This window comes from Populus nigra, chromosome 19 (genome assembly GCF_951802175.1).
Source record: "Populus nigra chromosome 19, ddPopNigr1.1, whole genome shotgun sequence".
Lineage (NCBI taxonomy): Eukaryota > Viridiplantae > Streptophyta > Magnoliopsida > Malpighiales > Salicaceae > Populus > Populus nigra.
In genome coordinates, this window is record NC_084870.1 from 2,340,289 (window position 1) to 2,361,324 (window position 21,036).

The window sequence follows — 21,036 nt, forward strand, 5'->3', positions numbered from 1 at the left end:
GCTTACTTAAGATGAAAAATCTACAATAAAATTTCAATCAGAACACGGTTGCTGTCAAACAAAGTGTTGTTATGACTGGAAAAGTTATGGAAGGATGAGTTGTGTTGAGATAAAGGGAGATATAGGGGGAAGGGGGGCTGTTTTTTATTGCAGAGGTTTTTTAAGGAAGAATGAGAAATAAGGAAATGATAGAGAAGGGTCGAACGCTAGGTCATATATTAAATATTATCAATTAATTTACCGATGAAATTATTTTGTATGTCAATCCGTAAGCAATCCTGTCGGTATAAGTGACATATCACTATATGGTTTGCCTGTTTGAATCCAACTGTAATTTTGTCAATAATGACATCTATAAAAACTTACATGTCATCATAATGTTTGATTTTTTTTAATTCCTTCTATTCTAACTATGATTGCCTCGGTATATACCGACAACATATTTCCGTTGGTATTTACTGACAGAGTTAGAGATGGAAAAATGTAGTTGGTAAATATCACCATAAAATACCGATGAAAAAAATTCATCGGTGTAAGATCATATAAAGAGTAAGGTATACACCAAGCCAAATCTAGCTAATTCACAAAGCCACTCCATAGAAACCAAAAATCTTGGAAATGGAAAAATAAATGAGTGATATATTCAAAGTAAAGACAAACAAATAAGACAAATATCTTCATGTTGAAGAATAATTTTTCTACCAACAAGGAGAGCCCATGTAGGTAACCCATTATTCAATACCAACAAAGTTAACAACACATGTTTTGGAATATAGGAGTTGTGCCAAATATCAATTATTTTTAACTAAGAATAACCCTTTAATATCTAGAGCCCAAACAAGCTGATCATCCTTACTTTTGCTGACAATAGTATTATGCAAAATGCACAATAACTCATTGTGTTGCTTGGATTTCCTCTTCCTTAAAGGCCTACTACAAATGAATTTCCATCTCCATATGTCTACATCCTAACAACCCATATCAACAACATGCCCATGCTTGGAATTGATAATTCTGTACAACTTAGGAAAGACAAAAGATATCATCATGCTCCCAATCCAGGTGTCCTCCTAAAATCTGATATTGAAGACATTGTCAAGCCTCATATGACAGGAATTCCTTAGCGCATTAGTAGTCGGGTTTGAGGAGTTAGTGGTAGAGACAATACTTGACCAAATTGAGGATAACTTCTTTTTCAATGTAGGGATACCATTAGTGAATCGGAGTTTATACTTATCCACAATAATATTTTTTTTCTAATAAGCATCATTTCTTGAGCCTAATCTCCAAATCCATTTAAATAACAAGTTTGTATTTTTCATAATGATTGAACCCATTCCCAACCCTCCTATATCCTTCTCCTTGATAACCAAGTTCCATGTAAGATGATACATACACCTTCTATCCATCACTCCAGACCAGAGGAATCTGGCTTGTAGCAAAGTTATTTGCTTCATAACCATTTTAGGCAAACATAAAATTGACAAGTAGAATAGAGACAAGGAGTATAAAACAATTTTAATTAAGCATACTATTCTAGCAAGAGATAACTTCTTACCCTTCTAGGATTGTAAGTGAGTTCTAATTGTTAACAATATAAGTTTCCATATGGAGATTCGTTGAGGATTAGAGCCCAAAAGGAAGACCCAAGTATTTCTGAGGTAAAGACTCACCTTTGTACATTACGAAGTTTAAAATTGCAGCAACATAGTCCTCATCAATATTAATTAATGTTAGGCAACTTTTGTGGAAGTTGACCCGCAAACTCGAACACTTACTAAACTGACATAAAACTCTCTTCATATTCATCAAGCATTGCAAGCTATTTGGGATGAACAACAAGGTATCATTTGTAAATTATAAGTGTGAAATACTTGTACAGTCATACAATTCAATACTAGAAACAAACTTAGCTGATAAGCTTCTACTAAATAGGACTGATAGGCCTTTAGCAACTATGTTGAAGAGAAAAGAAGATATGAGATCTCCTTATCATATACCATAAGAAGCCCCAAACTCAGGACATGGAGAACCATTAACTAAGATTGACATCTAATTCGTAGAGATATAAGCCCTTATCCATTTTTGCTAAGATGAGCCAAAGTTCATGTACCTTAAAATATTGTCTAGGAAGTCCTACGAAATAGAGTCAAAAGCTTTATGAAAGTCAAGCTTGAAGATAAAACCCTTCACTCCTTTGGACTTCATCGAACCCATTACCTTATTAACACATATAATAGTATCCATGATGTTAATGTTCATGCCTTTAAGAAAAGCTGATTGGTTAGAGCTAATGACACAAGCTTATAACATCCCTCATTTTATTCGCAAGTATCTTCAATATCATCTTATAGATCCTATTAATCAAACTAATAGGTCTATAATAACTAAAGGTTCTACAGTTTACAATCTTTTAGGTAGTGTGCAAGTACAAAAGAATTCTGAGACTAATATAAATAAGTTAGCTTTTAGCAAACCTCATTTCTTCTTATAAAATTTGAAATTATACCCATCTGGACCTAGGGCCTTTGTTCCACGTGTGCGACGTCGCGGCGAAAGCATCCACCCTTAAAATTTTATCTATTAGGCAAACATGGAGAGACAAGGAATTCTTGTCTTTTATTAGTGCAAAAATAGAACGGGAGTCACCACCTACTATTTTGGTCACTAGGAACCCTAACTTATCTCAGAGATCGGGAAAGGGGACAACTTGCGTAAAGGAAAGGTATTAGCACCCCAAATATGACCTAACTAAGGTAGGCTACATTGTTTTATTGTCTGATAAAATCTAAGGTCTTGTTATGTTTTCTAGTTGTTGGTTCGTCTACGGTTGAAGAAAAGTTCTCTTCAGCAAAGAGATCTTTATCTTATCGGGTAAAACCTAACCGTTCTAACATCAACAAAAGAATTTAATATCTGCAATATGTCTTATGTATAAGGTCGTACCCCAGATACAAAAAGAAAACAAAATAATTTTTTTTGGAATTTTTGAAATATTGGCCTAGTTCTCGTGACTTTAATAAATTGGTTATTAAAGCCAAAATGCATGCTAAATATTTTTTGAATTTTTTCTTTGATATATGCAGATACAAATTTTTATTTTATTTTTAAGAGACTTGGTCGTATGCACGAAAACAAAACTTTATTTTTATTTTTATTTTTATTTTTTTAATGTCTTAATGAAAACCGGGTATTTTAATGTCGAATTTGTATCTTTACAGTATAAAAATACAAAAAGATATTGATCAAAATGCAGTAAAAACTTTGCAGAAAATCAAAGATTTTTTGAAGAATTTTTTTTAGGTTGGGCCCAGCCTGGCCCATGTGGCTGGGCTGGACCCAGCAAGCCTGGCCGGGTCACTGGCCCAAACCAGTGACCTGGCTGGGCAAGAAATCACGCATGCAATCTCCTTTTACTGTTCAAGTGAATTATATTTCACTTGAACAGTAAACAATAACAATGAAAACAAAACTGCATGCTGTAATCAAAATGCAAAGTGAGAGAAGCTTACCTAGTAACTAAGACCAACAGAAATGACGGTGCTAAAACTTTGGCTCACGATCAGTAGTAACTGGTTCTGAAGAAGACGAAGACGATGGCAACACTGGTTTGTGCTCTGTGTGTGTGTGTGTGTGTGTGTGTGTGTGTGTGTGTATTGCTTCCTTCTGTTGATGCTGTTTAGAGACAGTGAAAAAATGATGACGATGAATACGTGGTGTGCTATTTCTTCTGTATTTTCTTGTTTTTGACTGCGTTCTTCTCCCTTATCCTCTTTCTTTTTTTCCTCTGTTCTGCTCTCGTCTTTCCTCCTCTGTTCTGTTCTGCTCTCCTCTCTCTGTCATCCCCTCACTGTCTCGTTGTTTTTTCTCTGCTCTCCTCCTTTCTGTTGTGCGGTGCTGGTGCGGTTGTGATGGACAATGGCAGTGGCTGCTGGACAAAGAAGATGATGAGCTGACGATGGTGTTGTCAATGCTGGTGCGGCTCTCTCCCCTCCTTTTTTTTCTCCTCTATCGTTCCCCTTTGGTTTTCCCTCTCGTTTCGTCTTTTTCCTCCTTTTGTTCTCTCTATTTTTCCTCTGACCTTCTTTGTTTTTTTTGTGCTTGGTCCCTTCTCTTGCTTTTGTAGCCAGAGGATGCATGCGTTATGGCAGGCATATGGTAACGACTAGCGTGCATTATGGTGGTGAGGAAATCAGTCGCGAGATATGCCCTTAATTGTAGCTCCACCACTCCCGTTTTTACCGCAGAAACCGTTGCTCAGAGCATGTTTGGCAGTGTGGTTGAGGGTTCTTTTCAAATAACTTTTTGTGCCAAAATGCATGCCAACGATGTTTTTTCAGTTTTTAAAAATCATTTTTGACATCAGCACATCAAAACGATCCAAAACGTACAAACCATATTAAATTTTAGCAAAAAAAAAAATTCAAATTTTTTGGGAACGCAGCCGCAACCGCGTTCCCAAACGGGACACAGTGAGCAATGTGCGGTAATTCTTAATGCAACGGTGCCGTTTCAATTTCAAAATGATATTTCTAATTTGGTCCTTGAATGTTTTTACTATTTTGTAATCAAGCCCCCCCTAGAAAAGTTGTAAATGGATCTTTTGATTTTAGCGCCTTTTCCGGTTTGGTCCTTGGTTTCAGATTGTTTCAATTAAGTCCCTAATTGGCCATCAAACTTCAATAACTAAGCAATTAAGCCCCTGATTTGGCCAAATCAACTCTTTAAAATTATAATTGGACCCCAGAACTTTAATTTCATCCAATAAAAACTGAAATTGACTTAAAAATCAATTTTTCTTGCAATCAAACACTCCATAAATTCAATTAAACCTTAGATAAGATTTAATTGAGTCCATAAATATTTGATTTTGGACTTTTCTTCCTCAAATTGAATTTTTCTTGTCAACAGGACTCTCACCAGTCAAAAATATACTGTCAAATTTCAACCTTTTGCATTTTTGAACCTCCTCAACCAATTTTAGCTTTTTTTCGGCATTCCAACATCCTTTTCTCGCTCCTATTATTTTTTTTGAATTTCTTTCGAATATTTTATATATATATATATATATATATTTATTTATTTGTATTTTCTCATTTTTTTTGGAACCCAAAAATGGGTAACAACAGATGCCTCCTCTTTATAATAGTTACGAAGCAAAACATCATCAATGTCTTGCATAGTAAGCTTGTAAAGAAAAAAAGAAAGAAAATGATCTCATTATCTTGGTTGATCAGCCTTTTTTGAAGAAAATTGGTCTGCTTTCACGGGTGATCTACCCACACACACTCACTGGTCTATTTTCACGGGTGACCTGCTCCCACACGTTTTCAACTTGGTTTATTTTCAAAAGCGACCAGCCCACACACTTACATGGTTTATTTTCGTTGGCGACCTGCCCCCACACTCACATTGGTCTATTTTCACGGGCGACCTACCCACATATGTTCATCCTGGTCTATTTTCAGGGGCGACCGGCCTACACACTCATACGGTCTATTTTCATGGGCGACCTGTCCTCACACTCACACTAGTCTATTTTCACGGGCGGCCTTCCCACACATGTTTATCCTGGCCTATTTTCAGGGGCGACCGGCTCACACACTCATATGGTCTATTTTCATGGGCGACCTGCCCTCACACTCACATTGGTCTATTTTCATGGGCGACCTGCCCTCACACTAACATTGGTCTATTTTCATGGGCGACCTACCCACAAATGTTCATCCTAGTTTATTTTCATGAGCGACCGGCCCACATGTTCACACGGTCTATTTTCATGGGCGACCTGCCCTCGCACTCATATTGGTCTATTTTCACGGGCGACCTACCCACACATGTTCATCTTGGTCTATTTTCAGGGGCGACCGACCACACACTCACACGGTCTATTTCATGGGCACCTACCCTCACACTCACATTGGTCTATTTTCATAGGCGACCTACCTAAACATGTTCATCCTGGTTTATTTTTAGGGGCGACCGGCCCACACACTCATACGGTTTAATTTCATGGGCGACCTACCCACACATGTTCATCCCGATCTATTTTCAAGGGTGACCTGCCCTTTTGATTGGGTTTACCTAAGATCCCATCTGGCAATCTAGAACCAAAATCTGTGTAGTTGGGCTAATATGAGATCCCCTCCAGCTATCCCCTTTAACTAGAGCCAAAATCTGTGTTCTTCCTGTTCGCAAGGTTTGAACTTGCTTCCTTCTTTTTCTTTTTCTTCTTTTTCTTTTTTTCATTAGAATTTCCTAATGGTAGGGTTCTTTCCATTTTTCTTCCCATTCCAGGGTCACAACAATGATTCTCTTTTATTATCAGCTCAATGATTCTTTTTTCTTTTTTTTCTTTTCAATCTTGCTAGACTTTTATAAAAATATATGTGCAATGCATGCATCCTTAACTAATTTGAAATATAGGTCCCCCCCTCTTTGATATTCCATCGTCATAAGGTGCCTTTGTTTGCTAACCAAAGCCTTCTTTGCTCTTTATATGTACTGGCCTGTTCATATGCTAGTCATCCACTCGACTGTAAATGCAGCGCCTATTCTAGGTTGTCTTCGATGATTACTAGTCTCACTATTTATCAAGCTTGGCAATGCCCCTCAAATGTGGTTTCGCTTAATTCATCATGAAGGAGCTTAACAAATCATTCATTTCTTGGCTTCTCTCGAGAATCGTTCTTTGATTAGCTGTGTGAATCCTACCAGCACTCATCAAGAATTTTTTTAGTATTATCCTCATCTTAGATTGCTAATTGACCATCGACTTGTCTCTAGTGTTTGTCCATCTGATTATCTTTCTTTGAACACCATTGTCTTCAGTTTTATTGATTCATCATGTAATCATTTTTTTATTGCCCCCTAGTTTATCTGAATACTGCTTGTTTTTCCTTCTCAGGGTCCACTGTATTGCCCCCGACTGCTTAACTTTTCAAGAAGTGTCGAAAAGTATTGATGTCACTTTTGTCAAGGATTTTGCAAACTCGACCGACGCTTTTCTTGTTTGACAATCTTTCTTGTTCGGGAATCAACTCTTATATTTCAAAAATCATGTCTATTTAAAGTCTAATTATTGAAATGAAATCAAAGAGATGTCAGTTTGTTTTTTGTATTTTTGAAATTCAAGTTTCTTTGGTCAAAGGCCCAGCACACGTCATTAAATACATGTAGTCCTTTGATTATCTTGTATTTTAAAAACAGAAATTGACTCGTTAAAAGATTAAAATGGTTTTTTCCATGGTTCTTTGTGTCAATTTCAATCTCTGATCTTAGGTATATTTTTTAATGGTTTGTGATGAGGTGACCTTCTGTGAATTTCAAGAAACAAGATGCTCAAGCTAGAACTCGGGTTTTTATCAGGAAAAGTGGTTTTTTTTAGCATTTATTTTATTAGCATGCATAATAATAAGTAGCTTAATCCATGAAGCCACAACCCTTATAAAAAAATTCTTCAAGCTTTAAGAGCACCATTTATCAGTTCAAATTGCTTACTTGATCGAAAAGGGCTTTAAAGCACGTAATGTAGGCTAGGGTTTATGGCTATGAAAGAAAGGAATTTTACAGTATCAAAAGATGTTTGAGGGTTTCAAAAACCTAGAATCAACATCAACTATTCATCATTTGTCTTTATCTTGTTGTCTTTGTAGAGAAAACGACATATAACCTTATTAACCTCAAATATCATAATTCTCTTCACATAAATCATAATGCAAATCCAACTTCTTCTTTGATGAATAACCAATCTCAATCATCTGATAACATCAGAGGCTTTATCATGGATGCCAAAAGTCATGTTTGTAGCTCAATATTTTTTTTATATGGCTTTCACATAGCATTTCTCATAGTTTTCTAACATACCCTCAGTCTAGGTCTTCTTTCTTTTAGCTCTTTCTTGAACGTTGAACTTTTGTTCTAAGCCTTCCCTTTCACTTTTGTCTTTTCTTATTTGCCCCTAGTGTGGGGTGTGATCCTGGTCATGGTTTCTTTTGAAAAGAATATTTTATCAGGCTCAAAATAGGATTGCAAATGGTAAATATCTTTAAAAAGTGAGGTGATATAAAAAATGGCCTTTTCTCATTTCAAGCAAAGTCGGTTAGAACCGATAAATTTTGACCTCGTCCAGTGTAATGATTTGGACTTGCAAGAACCTTGATTTGCGAGTCCATAACTATTGAATCCATTACATGTCATTATGCATACTACTAAAACTTAGATACATGGTGGATGATTTAGTTTCATGTGTGAGCTCAAAATTTGTTTGGGCACCCCATATCATTTTAACAAGCATCGAGTCATTTATGCAATCAAAATACTTTTAATCTTTCAGGATTGATTAGCCTTAATTGCATGTTGGAGTTCGATCAAAATATTTTGCCAAAATAAACTTTGAAAGAAACATCTCGTTATTTCAAAACAACAAAGAGACAAATAAAAAGACATGTTTCGTAAAAAAGATGAGATGTGATCTCAAAACAAAATGCAAAATAGCAAAATTCCAATACAATTGACAATTCATAACCATTCTTATATTAGCTTTTCTAGCAATATCTGTGTTTTGCCAAGCATTTTCGATCACTTGTCATTCTAAAGATGTTCAGGGGACAATATAGCTAATGACATCACCTTTCACACACTCAATTTGCCTCTTATTCATCCACCTTCAGAGTCATCTCTCCTTATTGTTCTGGAATTCATGGAAGAACCTTCAATTTTCCCCTCTTCATAGCTTGTTCAATTCTTTCAGCAATCCTCACAACTTTATGGAAATGTTGAGCTGAGTTTCCTATTAAATGCTCATAATAAGGGGATTAAAAGGTGTTGGCAAACAACATCACCATTTCTGTATCTATTAGTGGAGGTTGAACATATGTTGCCTTATCTCGCCATCTTTGCGTGTATGCCCTCACAGACTCTTGGTTTTCCTTCTCCATAGCCATTAGGATGATTCTATCAAGAGCAATTTCCAGATTAAATTTATACTGCTTCAAGAAGGCGTGTACCAGGTCTTTCCATGTCTTGATCTTAATATTGTCTAGTCTCATATACCAGCTTAGAGCAAATCCAATGAGATTATCTTGGAAAAAGTATATCAGCATCCTATCATCATGAATCACCTCGGCCATTTTATTGCAGTAAGATCGAAGGTGAGTGTTTGGACATCCCAATCTAGTGTATTTAATGAACTCTAGTATCCTAAAGTTCTTTGGTACTATGATGTTTGGTACCAAACACACTTCAGCTGCTCGCATGGGATCAAACCAATCATTACCCTCAACTGCTCTTAATCTTTCTTCCAAAGCAGACAATTTGTCATAGTTCACAAAATCAGTGGATCTATTGCTAGGGGGTTTATCTGTTGTTAAATCCATGGTGATGGGAGCTTGACTTGACGGGATAGGGGCGATAGGCACAAAATATTGTTCTGCCGTTGAATCTGCCCCCAGGTTTTGAGATGTCCCTAGGACGTGGATTGATGGTGTTTTCACAGAAGGTTGTGCAAAAATCCTTTTTCCATTTTTGGAGCTCAACACTTGTTCAAGCAAATTTGTAAGTCTAGCTACTTCACCTTTGATGCTCTCAATTTCATTTTGATAATGGGCCTCCAATTAAACTCTTTCTTCATTTTCCATCTTTCAGGTGCAGCAAATCTTGGGTGGGGGACCTATGTTTCAACCTGGTTTCATGTATGATAAATGTATGAGTATGTTCCTATATGATGAGTTCGCCCTTCTAGGGTTGACACATGGTCGTACTTTTGCATGATAATATAAGAATTTTGATTCTTGCTTTACAACAAAAAATTTCCTGAGTAATGGTCATTATGTCAACCATAAGTCTTAAGTTCAAGATGCTTTAGAAAGGGTTTACTTTGATGCAAAACAAAAGGTAACACACACAACCTAAGGACAGGTTCTATTCGTTAAGTGAGACAAAGGGCAGGTTGACTATCTAGTCTCAAAAAGGTTTCATATCTGCCCAGTGACGATCTTCGTAAATACAGTGTAGGGGCGTTGCAAGGAACAGTTAAGGCACGTATGCCCACCATTACCAAGCAGGCACTCAATATGAGTTGGGTGTTTCACGCATCTGAACCCTGCCTAATAGTCATAGGGTAGATCGCTAATTCCCCACCTAACTTAGAAACTTGTGTGTGCTTTCTAAAAAATTAAAGCATGTGATGCATCAGGCAGTTCTATACAATGCATGAACATATATGTACAGAAATTAAAGCATGGAAAAAATAAAATAAGCTCATTAACAGAAAACACTCAAACCAAACAAAACACAATTATCAGACAAAAACAAAGCTTAGTCCATAAGGTCCCTAGAAGAGTCGCCATTATGTCGCACGTGTGCGACATCACGGCGAAAACATTCACCCTCAAAATTTTATCTATTAGGCAAACGTGGAGAGATAAGGAATTCTTGTCTTTTATTAGTGGAAAAATAGAATGGGAATTGCCACCTAGTATTTTGGTCACTAGGAACCCTAACTAGTCTCAGAGATCGGGAATGGAGACTGCTTGCGTAAAGGGAAGGTATTAGCACCCCAAATACGCCATACCTAAGGTAGGCTGCATTGTTTTATTGTTTGATAAAATCTAAGGTTTTGTTGTGTTTTCTAGTTGTTGGTCCATCTATGGTTGAAGAAAAGTTCTCTTCAGTAAAGAGATCCTTATCTTATCGGGTAAAACCTAACCGTTCTAACATCAACAAAAGAATTTAATATCCGGAATACGTCTTATGTATAAGGTTGTACCCCATATACTAAAAGAAAACAAAATAATTTTTAAATTTTGTTTGAAATATTGGCCTAGTTCTCGTGACTTTAATAAATTGGTTATTAAAGCCAAAATGCATGCTAAATATTTTTTGAATTTTTTCTTTGATGTATAAAGATACAAATTTTTATTTTATTTTTGAGAGACATGGCCGTATGCACGAAAACAAAACATTATTTTTATTTTATTTTTATTTTTAATTTTTTAATGTCTTAACAAAAACCGAGTATTTTAATGCCGGATTTATATCTTTACAGTATAAATATACAAACCGGTATTGATCAAAATGCAGTAAAAACTTTGCAGAAAATCACAAATTTTTTTAAATACTTTTTGAAGAATTTTTTTTTGGTTGGGCCCAACCCGGCCTATGTGGCGGGCTGGACCCACCAAGTCTGGCTGGGTCACTAGCCCAAACCAGTGACCCGGCTGGGCAAGAAATTACGCATGCAATCTCCTTTTACTGTTCAAGTGAATTATATTTCACTTTAACGATAAACAATAACAATGAAAACAAAACTGCATGCTATAATCAAAATGCAAAGTGAGAGAAGCTTATTTGGTTACTAAGACCAACGAAAATGACGGTGCTAAAACTTTGGCTCACGATCAATGGTAACTGGTCTTGAAGAAGACGAAGACGATGATAACGCTGGTTTGGTCTCTGTTTATATATATATATTGCTTCCTTCTGTTGATGTTGTTTAGAGACAGTGAAAAAATGATGACGATGAATATGTGGTGTGCTATTTCTTCTGTATTTTCTTGTTTTCAACTGCGTTCTTGTCTCTTATCCTCTTTCTTTTTTTCCTCTGTTCTGCTCTCCTTTCTCTGTCATCCCCTCACTGTCTCGTTGTTTTTTCTCTGCTCTCCTCCTTTCTGTTGTGCAGTGCTGGTGCGGTTGTGATGGAGAATGGTAGTGGTTGCTGGACGAAGAAGATGATGAGCTGACGATGGCGTTGGCAATGCTGGTGCGGCTCTCTCCCCTCCTTTTTTTTTCTCTTCTGTCGTTCCCCTCTGGTTTTCCCTCTCATTTTGTCTTTTTCCTCCTTTTGTTCTCTCTATTTTTTCTCTATCTTTTTTTTTTTGCTTGGTCCCTCCTCCGGCTTTTATAGCCAGAGAATGCATGTGTTATGGTAGGCATTTGGTAACGGCCGATGTGCATTATGGTGGTGAGGAAATCAACCGCGAGACATGCCCTTGATTGCAGCTCCACTGCTCTTATTTTTACCAAATAAACCGTTGCTTGAAGACAGTGAGCAGTGTGCAGTAATTCTTAATGCAACGATGCCGTTTCAATTTCAAAATGATATTTCTGATTTGGTCCTTGGATGTTTTTACTATTTTGTAATCAAGCCCCCCTAGAAAAGTTGTAATTGGATCCTTTGATTTTAGCGCCTTTTTCGGTTTGGTCCTTAGTTTCAGATTGTTTCAATTAAGTCCCTAATTGGCCATCAAACTTCAATAACTATGCAATTAAGCCCCTGATTTGGCCAAATTAACTCTTTAAAATTATAATTGGACCCTAGAAATTTAATTTCATCCAATAACAACTGAAATTGACTTAAAAATCAATTTTTCTTGCAATCAAACACTCCATAAATTCAATTAAACCTTAGATACAATTTAATTGAGTCCATAAACATATGATTTTAGACTTTTCGTCCTCAAATTGAATTTTCTTTGTCAATAGGACTCACCAGTAAAAAATATATTGTTAAATTTCAACCTTTTGCATTTTTGAACCTGCTCAACCAATTTTGGCCCTTTTTCAGCATTCCAGCATCCTTTTCTCTCTCCTATTATTTTTTGAATTTCTTTTGAATATTATATATATATATATATATATATATATATATATATATATATTTGTATTTTTTTTTTTTGAAACCCAAAAATGGGTAACAACAGCCTTTATCCCATCATATTAAAGATGACATCATGAAGCTCATCAATTGTTACTACTCGTTTAAGATGATCAGCTTGTCTTGAAAATAGTTTCTTAAATCCATTGCTTCCCAATAAAGGTCTGTGAGTATTGGTCCCTATAAAGATTTAAGTGAAGAACTTGAATGCCTTATCCTTAACCTCATTAGGAGTTTTAAGACAAATCTCATTCTGTATAACCTTCTGGATGTGATTCTTATTATTGCGGAGCCTAGCTGACATATGGAAGAAACATGTGTTGCGATCCCCAAGTGTTACCCAGTTTAATCGAGCTTTCTGTCTCTAGATAGACCCCAAGTTCTTGTTAACCTTTCACCTCTTAAAAATCAAGGTACTAAGATTACCTTGCTCCTCAAAGCTAAGACTTACAGATTCAGCCTTATGCACAAGGTGATTAATTAAAGCATACAGGTCTTTCACAACCTGTTCTTTATTACCAAAGGATAACTTATTCCAGCATTTTAATTTTCCTTCCAATGCATTCAGCTTTTTGAGAATCTAATAATTACCTAAACAATCTCTCTCAATATCTTTCCAAAAATCACTAACAACAATGTGAAAATTCAGGTGCTTTGGCCAACAATCAAGACTTTTAAAAGGCTTCCATCCCTAATTCACTAAGTCTTCTCTAAGAAGAAGGGGGTAATGATCTGACATACCTCTGTTGAGTCTAATCAGTCTTAAACTAGGAAAGAAATCCATACATTATGGGTAGGCAAATAATTTATCCAGTTTACTCATTGAGTTCCCTCTAAACCATGTGAACTGATGGTTAAAGGGGGGGTACTCTATCAAGGTATGAGACTAAGTAAAGTCTTGAAAATTAAAAGCACCTTTTCCTGTTATAGAAGCCATTATTCTAATTTAAAGCTTTTTATGTTTCATTACAATCACCACAAAGAAACCAATGATATTCCATAAAAGCAAAGTGGAGCTCAGAAAGTTCGTTCCAAACAATTCTTCTTCTAGAATCAGAATAAGGAGCATAAATACCCATAACAACAAAAACAACATCATTTTTAATATGTCGATTCACAATGTAAATCCAAGATTTAGAAAATTCAATAAATTTTGCCAAAAAAATGCTTTCATCCCACATTAAAAGCATACCTCCAAACTCCCTCATAACATCAATTAAAACCCATCTAATACAATGCCTAGGCAATAAGAAGTTAATTAAAGCAGAAGAGCAATTGGTTACCTTTGTTTCAACAAGGACACAAAAAGAAATACCATAATCTCTAATAGCCTCTTTAATAAATTTCCTCTTAGATAAAGAACCCAGATCGCAGACATTCCATGATATTATCATAGGAAAAGATTAATACCTGATCAAATAATCTCCAGCTTACTAGGTATAACTCTTCTAGTTCTCCCTTTCTTATTCGATATCGCTATGGAATTCAGCTGTTATTGCAACATCATTATCAAGACATATGACTCCCAATTTGGATCCCATTAACATAGCAGCCTTAGTATTATCAATAGATTTCCATGCTAAGCTTGTCTAGAGTTGCTGATTCATCGCATGTATACATTCATCAAAGGAGTCCACCGAGTCTGAACTATTCTAGTTTTGGAATTCAATATCTTTTTAAGAGTAATCTCTTCCCACTTCTTAATTGCATAAAAGAAGTAAAATGTGTATCCTTGTCTATGGCCTATGTTGTTACATATTTTTTGGTCCCTACACGAAAATGGAGAAAATACAAAAAATTAAAAATATATTCAGAAGAAAAATAATAAGTAGTGAGAAGAGGATGCTAGAGCACCAAGAAAATGACTAAAAATTGGTTGAGGAGGTTAAAAAATACGAAGATCAAAATTTGATAGTATATACTTTATTGATGAGAGCCCTATTGACCAAGAAAATTCAATTTGAGGAAGAAAAGTCCAAAATCAGATGTTTATGGACTCAATTAAATTTTATTGAAAGTTTAATTGAATTTATGGAGGGTTGATTGCAAGAAGAATTGATTTTTAAGTCAATTTAGGCTTTAATTAGAAGAAATTAAAGTTCTGGAATCAAATTACAATTTTTAAGTGTTAATTTGGTCAAATCAGAGGCTTAATTGCATAAATATTGAAGTTTAATGGTCAATAGGGACTTGATTGAATAATTCCAAAACCAAGGACCAAACTGGAAAAGGCACGTAAATAGAGGGATTGAAATTGACTAAATCAGGAGCTAAATTGAGAAAATTAGAAGTTTATTGATCAATTGAGGGTCAAATTGCACAAATTCAAAACCAAGGACTAAAGTGAAAAAGGTGGCCAACATTAGGGCAATGTTGGAATTTGGCAATGATGCAATTGAACTGATTTTAAAATGAAAATTGCAATTAAGAACTTGATTGAACAAAAAAAATTGACTGATTTGGACTTTGACATGTTTTGACACCATTTGTTTTTAAATGAAATGACGTGTTTTATGCAAAACAATGCTATTTCAGTACAATGTTCATTTTTTAAAAAGTGGCGAGCTTGAATTGGGGTCGTTTGAAACGACATTGTTTTGCTTCTTCTTCCCCCTGGTCATGCAAAAGAGAAAGACAAGATTTCTTTTTTAAATCCTCTTCTCCTGCTCACCCCCTCCTTCTCTCTCCCCTAACTTGGCTAAACCATGACATGATCCACACCCTTTTACTTACTGTCATGATGATGAAGAATGGAAACCCTGCAACCGCCTTACCCTGTGCCAAGGCATGGGCAGAGTAGCCACCTTACCTTGCGCCATGGCAGTGATAAGATTCCCCCTCTCCTCTTGCGCTTATAAATACTAGGAGGGAGGTTTTGGAGAAGGGGGCAATTTGATAGAGGGGGGATATTTTTACATGAGAGAGGTTTGAGGGAAGGAAAGATTTTGGGGAAAAAAACAAGAGACTACGGAATGAAAAATAGGGGGAAAGAGATTTTAAAGAGGGGACATTGATAGAGAGGGGACAACATTGTTTGAGAACTAGAGAGGAAGAGAAACAGAGACTAGAAAGAGACAGAGAACCAGTTAGAGGAAGAGAAACAAAGAAAATTGGTGAAAAGAACGAAAAAAAAGGAAGAAAAACAGTGAAAACATAGAGATATAAGGAGAGAAGAGAAAGACGAGTTCCTCAGCCTCTCCCCATCTTCTTCCCCCTTCTGGTTTTGTTGCAACACCTGTGAAGAAAAACTAGAAATATGTCCCTTTGCATATACGGGAAAAATAACAGCAACAATCTTTTTTTTTTAATCGCCACCAGCACCACTAGCACGTACCATCACTAGATCTTGGACGTGAAAACAAATAAGGAAGAGAGGAGAGGAAGGAGAGAAACAAAAACAAAAACAAAAGGAAGAAGGATAAAAAAGAAGCAGAAGAGAAAAAAGGAAGAGCCACCGCAACACCACAATCTCCAGCCGTATTCTGCCGCTACCGCCACTAGCAGCACCGCCACGAGACATTACCTGATTCGTCTTCCCCCACCCCACCCCTCTCCTCGTTCTTCTTCTTCTTCTTCTTCTTCTTTGTCATCTCTACTATTTTGTAAAGTTAACAGTGGAGAGTGCATTAATTCACTCTCCACTATTCACGTTATAAGTGAACAGTGAAGCGTTTTTCACTATTCAATGGGACGAACAATGCTAAAATAAAAAATAAACAAAATGAAGATTTGGATCAAAAATGAAATTTCAAAAACTAAAGGGACCAAATAGGAATGAAAAGAAAAGTATTTTGATGTGAACCTAGAGGGTATAAGTCCTAGAACCCATAATTACCTGAACTAATTAAGAAACATATGTTATTGGATGAAAAGACCTAACTTGTTGATTATAAAGAATAAAAAACAACATCACAAAGATAATTATCTTTTATAAGTTCTGAAGAGTTTGATGAAAAACCAAGAATATAAGCAGATTTGCCTCACACCAAAAAGTGTTTATGAAATTAAAATATATTCTCTAAATTCAAGCTAAATAACCATATTTATACCAACTATTTTAGAAAAATAATTGAAACGATGAACTTATTAAAAAAAAAGAAGATAGAATTGATTTATCTTTTCTTTATTACAACCGAACTTATTGGTACTTTTTTGTAAGATTTATTAGAATTTATTAATTTTATTTAATTAACCAACTGTCATTTAAAAATGAGTGTTCTAGAATTATATTTTTATTTTATTTTCACAATTAGTATTATTAGATTTTTTTTCAATTTTTTATTTAAATGGTTGTCATAACCTTGTAAGGAAGAAAAAAAAAACATTGAAGTACATATTTTCCAAACTACTCTTATACGTTTCCCTTAAGTTTTAAATACACATAATTTATTTTGACTTGGATTATTGTTTTTCTATATATTCCAAGCCATAATAATCCGAAACCTAACAGAAGCTAATATCTAAAAAAACTCTAGAGCCCATCAAAACAAAAGCCCTAAAAAAAAATATCCTGTCTACATATCATAGACCCAGCTACCTAAAATTCCAAGCACCCATGATGCCCTAAAATTTCGTACACAAGAGACGTAAATCAAACATTTTCCAGATCTTATATAAAAAAATATTCAGAGGAGGGTTTATTTTGAACCACAAACAAAAACCTGCAAGTCACATGTCAAGGTGCCAGAGATGGAGAAGAGCAGCCACGCCCAAGATGAGGAATCTTATCCTCCTTGGGGAAGGCTGCCTACTTCCTTAGCGAAGAGAAGAGAAAATGAGTTGTTGAATTTCTTAGTTTTTGTTCCGGGGTTTCAAATGTTAAACCCCTATTTCATTTGTGAAACTAATTAAGTGAAATTAAATAAATTAACTTTTTTTTTCTTGAAAAAAATAATTCAAGATTTAAAAAAAATAAAAATAAAGAGTGGATTTTTTTAAAATAAAATAACTATGTTCACTGAAAATGCATGAATTGGTTTTGAAAGGTAAATATTTATTTATTTATTTTTATTACAAGATTAAAAAAATAATGAGTTTTTTTAACACAATAAAATAAACTATTTAAAATAATTAAAATAAAATAACCATTGTTATTTATGACTTGAAAATAATTAGTTTTTTTATATATGGGAATAAAATGAATTATTTCATAATATACGTTAAAAATATTTTTTATTAGTAGAAATTAAATAAAAACTAATTATTTACTTGAAGATATTCAATTAAACATTTAAAACCAAATTCATATAAAATAAAAATAATCTTGATATGATGTATAAAAACCAAATTCATATGCAATAAATGTGTACATGAGGTCAGAAAAAAAAGAGTGGAATTCTATATAAATTTGTGTGAGCTCAAATTTGTTAAAAAAATCCGCTACAGGCCAATTTCAGACTGCGCAATTCCGTGCGGCCACCAAACGAACCCTTTAAAATAATAAATGTAATTTTAACCCAACGTCTAGATATTAGGAAAATGCATACGTAGGGTTCTCGATGTCATCTCATGACATCACGGGCTCGTGAATATTTTATTTCATAGTATCAAATTTATTTTAATACTATAATAATAATAATAATAAAAATATCTTCACTTATATATTTTTTTTAAGTAAACTCATGAAATAACTAATAAAATACCATTAATTATTCCTTTAATACTATAAAATTTATCTTGAATTTGTTACCATAAAAGTTTATCAAGTAATTAATTTATAAATTTCAAAACTAGCGGGATTAACTAGTAATTACTTCTCTTTCTTTTATGTTTTGTAAAACTTTTCTCTCAAACTCCAGGATTGGGCTTCACTGGTTTAAAGAAGATGGCATTAATCTTTTTTTTTTATTTTCTTTATCAATTTGATATTTAATAAAATTACCCTTTCTTAGAAAAATAATTAATTAGGAAATATATAATTTACTCTTTTATTTTTTAATTTATGTCCAACAAGGACAAAGAAAAGATCCATATATGCATGCGATCCCAGTGGTCCTTTAAGTTGCATGCTTGCCACGAGAATACCGTTTGGTTCACGCCCAATGAGTCCATTGTGTTCATGATCGATCGCCATTAATCCCTTTCAAGAACCTTTTCCAAATAATTACATATCAAAGGACCTGTAATCGTTTGTGGATTACAGATGTAAGGAGAAGAAGAATACACGTAATGCTTTTGAGAGTATTTTCGCAAAATATCAATAATAATATCCTAGCTAGGAAAAGAAGATTTCTTTTGGTGAAATAGACAGGAATAAGGCACCGATGGGACCTGCTGAGCCAGGTAAATTGAAACATTTCCCTGGCTCGTATGGCAGCTGCTAGTCTCGAGGTCCAATGGCCTGCTAGGATCCAACTGTCTTTCATTGCTAGATTAATAATTCAGGCTGCCTAGAAAAAAATAAAAATAAAATAAAATAAAATAAAAAAACATAGTTAGATTCATCATGGCCCGGGAAAGGACTCGTCCATACTGAAAATTACGTGTGTTAACGAATGATAAGTAATCTTCCGCTGGTGAAATATTGAATTATTCATGAAGATTTAAGAGATAATTACCGAAACCTCTTTGAAAAATATCTTTAAGACTTTGAGAGAAATATTTAGTACCAAAAACCATCTGACTCTCACTACTATTTATTTTTATGGTTTTTATATAAGATTATTATTGGAAATAGAGATTTTGTATTTAATTTATGAGAACACCTAAGTAGAAAAATATAAAACTTGCACACTAAATTTATAATAAACACAGTTTGTGAAAAACTCCAGTATAGTTTTCATAGATTTCTCCAAGATTACACACAGCCCTTCCTTGCTGTTTCTCACTTGGCTTTAAAACACAATCAAATCTATATACATAATGATGAAGAAATAAAAAACTTGAAGGAGGATGTTTCCTCAGGGTCCTAACTAGGGTAGCCGCAACATCAACCGACCTTGACCTTTCAGGTGTATAATCGTGTGTGTGTGTGTGTGTGTGTGTGTGTGTGTGTGTGTGTGTGTTCTTGATGTTCTTGGGGGCATTCTCAGTGCCTACGAAAATGACATGGTGTATAATCGTATTGAGGAAAACAAAGTAGATACATACATATATCACACCAATTATTTGAACACATGATCATAATTTAAATATTACGTACCCCAAAATCACGCTCTAATTCTGATTTAGCGTGTCAATAAAGCGCTTACAGTGCTTTGGACGAGAAAAGCATAGCGTTTTATGTTTCTTATAATTGTTTTTCCATGATTCAAAAGCTTTATTTTCAACACCTTTTTATTTATTTTACACACACACGGCCTGTACAAAGAAAAGGTAGCACAACCTCATGAGCAGCATAAGATTTGTTTTAGACGGAAATGTGAATTTTCTTAGGGTGGTGGCTACTATACTTGATGAATCATTGTCGTACTTTCTACTACTTTTTTTTTTTAATTGATAAGGAATTTAATCTAAAACACAATAAGTCATGAACAAAGGAAAGATAGTAGTGTTGTGTCCTACTTATCATGCCTTGGATGCTAAAGTGAAAGATAAATACATATCGGAAAGTAAGATAAATACATCGGAGGACGAAGGCATGTGCACATCGGAGGGCAAAGATATTTTGGAGGACAAGTGCATACTAGAGAGTATATACGTGCACACCGGAGGGCGTACGTGCTCATCCCGTCAGCACCTTTGGAGCCGATCCGTGGGCAATGCTTGAATCTCGAGAACAATGACAAGACTTGAGGTTAGAGGATGGTGATGGTACTTGAGTTTGGAGGACGACAGTAATACTTCGGAAGATATCTTGCCATTGGGACATAAAAACTTCAGAAAGGGATCAGAGTATGAGTGGCAATGATAATTTTGAACAGATGGGTGTAATGTAATGGGAGTAAAGGGGATATTCCTCAATGATTGATAAATTTGTGGACCGGCCAGAAGGAATATGCCTTACAAGATATTATATTAATTGAGAGGTAAGTGTGGGTATTAGTGAGATAAGTATGATATTTATCACACAATTGGATAACATTCAGCCATTGGGATGTTGTCAAGTGTCTTGATGGATGACGGTTGGATTGATATCACTCGTTCGGACAAGAAGAGTATTTACAACAGCCAGTTGTTGGGATGTTGTCAAAGTGCCCTGGTGAATGATGGTTGTCTTCGCATTATATGCGTCTATGAAGACACATAGTTATACAATTTCACTTGCTAAAAACGGTCATTAATGCATAGATCATCTTGACAATTCTGACTTGAACTCACCTTGCCAAATGTTCAACCTGTTTTTTAAATATCTTTTAAATTGTTTTTTGTATGTTTTTTATATGATTTTAATAGTAAATTATTTCGATGTATTTTTAATTAAAAAAATATAAATTACATTA